Source organism: Phalangium opilio, unplaced genomic scaffold (assembly GCF_054372755.1).
Source record: "Phalangium opilio isolate 3A_F unplaced genomic scaffold, DU_Popi_V2 ptg000246l_1, whole genome shotgun sequence".
Classification (NCBI taxonomy): Eukaryota; Metazoa; Arthropoda; class Arachnida; order Opiliones; family Phalangiidae; genus Phalangium; species Phalangium opilio.
The window spans coordinates 1,583,628-1,589,072 of NW_028324225.1; the positions used below are offsets into that span (position 1 = coordinate 1,583,628).

At 30.9% G+C, this 5,445-nt stretch overlaps 1 long non-coding RNA gene across 2 annotated transcripts; it reads right to left on the bottom strand.

The window, feature by feature from the left end:
• Positions 1-1,515: 1,515 nt before the first annotated feature.
• LOC149611307 (uncharacterized) lies at positions 1,516-2,760 on the bottom strand. Of its 2 annotated transcripts, XR_016376416.1 has the most exons (5): positions 2,678-2,760; positions 2,533-2,614; positions 2,388-2,469; positions 1,811-1,891; positions 1,516-1,601 (listed from the first exon to the last, which is right to left on the bottom strand). It is a non-coding gene; the product is annotated as an uncharacterized LOC149611307 (long non-coding RNA). The 2 variants fall into 2 exon arrangements; XR_016376415.1 differs by lacking the exon at positions 1,811-1,891 and having other exon boundaries at positions 1,517-1,601.
• Between the last annotated feature and the right edge of the window lie 2,685 nt (positions 2,761-5,445).

Sequence of the window (5,445 nt, forward strand, 5' to 3'; positions counted from 1 at the left end):
TTGGGAAGTCAATGAAGATAAAAACAATATTTAGGAAATGGCAAATTATTTTGGGAAGTCAATGAAGATAAACAACAACATGGTTGAACTCTGATGTCAGTTGAATAAAAAGAATATAAGCCTAAAAGTACTTGTCATGTAGACTCATGTTCGTTTATTAAATATCTCAAATCTTTTACGAAAATTTTACGGCAATGTCGCGGAGCCTAAATGTCTCGGTGCCAAAATTGTCGCGGAGCCTAAATGTCGCGGCACCAAATTTTCGCGGAGCCTAACTGTCCTGGCGCCTAAGTGGCGGTGCCTAAAGGACCGGCGCCTAAATGTCGGCAACCAAATGTCCCGTTCCGACAAAATCTGCGGTCTTGGGCATCCAAAAAACAATGTGGACCATTGACAGCCCCTCCCCTTACTATTTAAACGGACAAGCCACACTGGAAGTTAATAAGTGTAGGGACCTGGGTGTCCAAATTACTCACAACCTAACACCTCATAAACACATCCCTAGATCCCGTGGCCATGCTAAAACATAAATTACAGACTAGGAGATAAATACCATTTACACAGACAGACAGGCAGGCTTCAGGATTTACACAAGGAGGCCCAACTCACTCGTTAGAGATTTCCTACATCCCCACGACTCGTTCGAGATCAAGATTTCAAATTTTCAAAATCAAAACGACGACAGCTTCTTTTAGGATTTCGCGAAATAATTATAAGCTGGTTGCCATACTCTATTTTTTACAAGTAGCATTTTGCAAATGAACATTATTGTTAGTAGTATTGTTAAAAATATTACGCTTCAATAAATGGAAAAATTTGCAATAATATTTTTCAAAACATTTCTGCCAACATATATTTAAAGATAAATGTTTTCCAAAAATATATTTGCAGAAACGTTATGAAAACTTTTGCAAAGATTTTTGCAAAACTTGACATTTTTGCAAAACTTTTGCAAAGATTTTTGCAAAAAACATTTCTTAACAAATACTTCACGAAAAAGATTTTAAATAAAATATTTTTCAAAAATTTGACAAAAATTACAAAAATATTTAAATTCCAAAATAATTTCTCCCAAAAATATTTAAAATAATGATGAAAGAAAAAACTGTTTTAGTAAAAGTCGGCAAAAAGATTCAAAGTTCTGCAAGACGTTTTCGGCATAAAAAAATAGGAAAAAACTGGACGATGTTTATAAATAATTCTTATTTAATTTAGTGAAGTGATCAGTAGCGTTTTCCTTGAAAAAAAAACGGTTTTTTAGAAGTTTGAAAAAAATATTCAAGGTTCTGCAAGAGGTTTTCGGCATAAAAACTGCCAAAAAATTAAATGATGGTTACAATTAATTCTTATTTATTTTAATGAACTGATCCGAATCGTTTTCATGTAAAAAAACCGGTTTTTCTAAAAGTTTGCAAAAAATATTCAAGGTTCTTTAAGAGTTTTTCGGCATAAAAAACTGCCAAAAAATTAAATGATGGTTAGAATTAATTCTTATTTATTTTAATGAACTGATCCGAATCGTTTTCATGTAAAAAAACCGGTTTTTCTAAAAGTTTGCAAAAAATATTCAAGGTTCTGCAAGAGTTTTTCGGCATAAAAAACTACCAAAAAAATAAATGATGGTTATAATTAATTTATTATTTAATTTAACGAACTGATTAGTACCGTTTCATTTGAAAAAAACCGGTTTTTCTATAAGTTTGCAAAACCTATTCAAGGTTCTGCAAGAGGTTTTCGGTATAAAAAACTGCCAAAAAATTAAATGATGGTTAGAATTAATTCTTATTTAATTTAATGAACTTATTAGTACCGTTTCATTTGAAAAAACCGGTTTTTCTAAAAGTATGCAAAACATATTGAAGGTTCTGCAAGAGTTTTTCGGCATAAAAAACTGCCAAAAAATTAAATGATGGTTAGAATTAATTCTTATTTAATTTAATGAACTGATCCGTATCGTTTTCATGTAAAATAACCGGTTTTTTTAAAAGTTTGCAAAAAATATTCAAGGTTCTGCAAGAGGTTTTCGGTATGAAAAACTACCAAAAAATTTAATGATGGTTATAATTAATTCTTATTTAATTTTATGAACTGATCCGAATCGTTTTCATGTAAAAAAACGGTTTTTTTAAAAGTTTGCAAAAAATATTCAAGGTTCTGCAAGAGGTTTTCGGCATGAAAAACTACCAAAAATTAAATGATGGTTATAATTAATTCTTATTTAATTTAATGAACTGATCCGAATCGTTTTGATGTAAAAAAACCGGTTTTTGTAAAAGTTTGCAAAACATATTCAAGGTTCTGCAAGAGGTTTTCGGCATAAAAGACTGTCAAAAAATTAAATGATGGTTAGAATTAATTCTTATTTTATTTAATGAACTGATTAGTACCGTTTCATTTGAAAAAAACCGGTTTTTCTAAAAGTTTGCAAAAAATATGCAAGGTTCTGCAAGAGTTTTTCGGCATAAAAAACTACCAAAAAAATAAATGATGGTTATAATTAATTCTTATTTAATATAATGAACTGATCTGTACCGTTTTCATGTAAAAAAACCGGTTTTTCTAAAAGTTTGCAAAAAATATTCAAGGTTCTGCAAGAGGTTTTCGGCATAAAAAACTGCCAAAAAATTAAATGATGGTTAGAATTAATTCTTATTTAATTTAATGAACTGATTAGTACCGATTCATTTGAAAAAAACCGGTTTTTCTAAAAGTTTGCAAAATATATTCAAGGTTCTGCAAGAGTTTTTTGGCATAAAAAACTGCCAAAAAATTAAATGATGGTTATAATTAATTCTTATTTAATTTTATGAACTGATCCGTACCATTTTCATGTTAAAAAACCGGTTCTTGTAAAAGTTTTTAAAAAATATTCAAGGTTCTGCAAGAGGTTTTTGGCATAAAAAACTAACAAAAAATTAATAATGGTAAGTAATAATTCTTAATAAATTTCATAAACTAATCAGAACATACACTCACCCAAGTTAGTTCAAACGATAGTATCCTTACACTCTTTAATTTATATATATATTGTAGGAATGATCTTCACCTCAGAAATCCTTATAAAAATATGATAATTCATTACGTTTAACAGTGTCAAATAACCCTTATTATTTGAATTTAACTCGTCAGTAAGAAACCATAATTATATAGTCTTGATAGTTTAAATTTAACTCTAGTAGCATACCACGACTATGGGTTAAGGGTCAACCTTTAATTTTTAGTCACAAAACTCAAAGCAAACATTTAAGAGTTTCAAATTAATCATCCAAGATGTATTCTGATGAAATATTTCGGTAATTTCCGTTGTTAAAGGCTTATATTTTCATTGTTTCATTTTTAATTAAAAAAAATTAAAGATAACAAACTTAATTACCTTTTTAGATGTCGGTTATTCAATTTTGTTCAAAAGGTCCTGCAAATTAGGGTTTAGAATTGCAAACAAAAAGTTCTGCAAGTTTCTAGAAAAGGTCCTGCAAATTAGGGTGTGAAATTGCAAACTTTTCGAGGGGTACGTTACTCTAAGTTTCTGCAAGTTTGTAAAAAAAGTTTGCAAAAAAAGTCCTGTAAATTAGTACCTCCCGTTTACATTGATAAAGCATGCATACAGGTTTGAAGAAAACTATTTTGTCATGGAAAGTTTTAGCTTATACACAATTGAATAGAATAGGTTATACATGGTTTACAAGTTTACTTTAAATTTTATAGATGAGAAATTATTTTAGTAAAATTTAATTTTATATAACAAGCATAATTATTTAATGACACTTTGTTATTTTACATATACTAACCCCACTGAGTACTAGTTCACCGAATTACGACAGATTGTATGACGTTCTTCTTTTTGAGCACGAATTTTCATTGTCTTTCAGACTAATTTATAATTAATTGTTTCGAAGTACGACTTTTTATACAATATCCGAAACGCTATACAATACTTAATCTCACGACCGACTTATTCTATCATTGCATCCAGGGTTTAAAATTTTTAAATCAATCGGAGATATCTTAACAATATTTAATTACCGTTAAGTACTGGCGCAGCCTGGATATTTCTTAAGCCACTCAAGGTGCGGGGTTTCGGTTGAATTAGACCTCCGACTTTTGATTCCGTCTGATGTTAAGGAGAGTGAACCTTCAATCACAAAAATAGCTATGGATATTTTTTATCCCATTCATTTTTATTTTTCTATGTGCCAGAAATTAAGGCTTGAGCGTCTTAATTTTCGCGCTACCCGGCGTACTGGTTTTCTCAAAGGTTTAAGAAATAGGTACGCTATGCATTCAATTCCAAGAAATATTGTCGCCAAGCAAATCAAAGCTAAACACTGATCCTTTAAATTAACTTTTAGGTAGTCCATATTTAACGCTAACAAGTCAGTAGATTTTTTTTCGAGAAATATGTGTCTTATGGGGAACTTCTCACTCAAATCCACAAAATGACCGACGTAATTTTGACGGTAATACATGAGCCTGTAAAGAAACCGTAGTATTTATACCTGAATGTCTGAGATCATTTGCTATTTCTTTCAACGCTTTCGGTTGACTTGATTAAAATCCAAGTGATCGGAAAGGGGCCATTTTGAAACTCTTCAATTGATTGAAATTTTAAAATTTCAAGGTTGGCTGACTTACACTTTGGGCGGAAACTTTTGATTTCTTTCGTTTGGACCTAGAAATATTCTGTCATTGTCCACTTCTCCCAGTTCAAATTTTAAATGTAATAGTATGTTAATTAAATTTAAACCTCGTAATGGTCAGGGCCGTTATAGATACAAACAAAACAAAAATATTACCGTTCCGAGTCAAGAGGACTACTTGCAAACTTATTTACCTAGATATGGAATTATTTCTCTCTTTTTTATGAGCAATTGCAGAAGTTAAAATTAATGAATTATTAAAGCAGTATTTAAAGCTTAGCGAATAGACATTAAAGCAGAAGACATTTTACATCCAATAAGGATATGTCTGGTTCACATGGAAAGCAGTCAAGGGTGAAAAAAAGGAAATGAAGAGCATAAATTTTGGAGAGATATTACCTTCATGTGTTTGTAAAGGACCTATTGTCTACGCCTCAACTCTATACCCTCTATGATCTAACCTACATTCAAAGCTGGATTGCCGTGTAAACACCATCCTCTTGTTTCACCTCAACCATATTCTTTGTAGCTATACCCGATTACAAACAGACCTTTCGCTGATCTGATGGCCACCATGATTCTTTCATCTATTATAAAATCTAAGCCCGATTGCTAAAATGTGTATTTATCTTTCGACTCACTCTGAACCGTTAATGTCCCTTCGTTACAGACACGAAAAACAAAACCCATATTTTATTTCAACTTGGCCCGTAATGTTTTACTTTTTGGCTTCACAAAGCCTCTTAACAAGTAAAACTTAATTTGAAAGACAGAATCTAAGCCTTAGTCTCTAAAGAAAGGTGTATGA